Source organism: Aplysia californica, unplaced genomic scaffold, assembly GCF_000002075.1.
Source record: "Aplysia californica isolate F4 #8 unplaced genomic scaffold, AplCal3.0 scaffold00850, whole genome shotgun sequence".
NCBI lineage: Eukaryota > Metazoa > Mollusca > Gastropoda > Aplysiida > Aplysiidae > Aplysia > Aplysia californica.
In genome coordinates, this window is record NW_004798120.1 from 24742 (window position 1) to 25902 (window position 1161).

The window sequence follows — 1161 nt, forward strand, 5'->3', positions numbered from 1 at the left end:
CCCCCCCCCCAAAGGGAAAAAAAAACCCCAGCAACAACAACAAACAAACAAATAAAAAGACAATGTTATCGTAAATGCTGTACGCTCCTATAGACAACGTTTAGATCATTTGAGAAGCGTGAGAGACAGTTTGCGTAGCCGGTAACATGAGCCACATGGATGTAAGGCACAGTCGTGGCAAGTGCGTACTGCCGTACCTGGATTCATAATATACATGCACCTTTTCAACCTGGTCTGGCATTCCATCTGTACCTTGATTTCCTTTTTTCCCCTTATTCTTCTTGTACCTGCTCGCTCGCTCTCTCTCTCTCTCTCTCTCTCTCTGCCATCTACACTACAACCTCCTTATCTGTTCCTTGAGCAATGTCCCAGTTACTCTGTCAGTCTGTCTATCATCTATTTATTCTTTTATTTATTCATTTAATAAATCATCCCCTTATTTATCTGTTTATTTCATTTCCCTAATACTTTTACGGCACTTGCAACACAATAAGATCATCGAAGATAAGATGTGTTAATAAAGAGTAATATGAAATAATAATTATATTTCCCTCAGAAACCTATTCTGTCTTGTAAGCCCCCCCCCACACTTTGTTTTACTTCGTCTGAGTTACAGTTTTACGTCACTGGCAACACAATCAGGCGACATAAGTGCCAAAAATAGAGAGGTGTTACAGAAGAGCGACAAAGACGAAAAAGAATGAAGAAATTTAGGGACGATAGTTGTTTGATTGGAAAGAAGGAGCAAACAACAACAGGGCACCCGCCAACCACCCACACATACATACACTTCAACACTCGACACCGCTCACCAACATGCATCAGCACTCGGCTACATGCTATGCTCATTTTGGTTTGAGCAAAAATACATTTATGGTCATTATGAGGCGATTAGGTGCTTGGGGGGGGGGGGGACACAGTGAGACAGACATAACAAATTAATATAGAGGGAAAGAAAAGAAATAAAGCCTATCACATGCACCTTCCATCTACCCACAAACCAACACCCAACCACCACCACGCTCGTGTTCTTATATTCTTCAAAACGCAACAGACACAGACATACATCTGTTTGAGTAGCAGCAAACCAAAGTCAGTGTTTCAGCACATTTTGAACCACACACACACACACACACACACACACACACACTCACACACTCT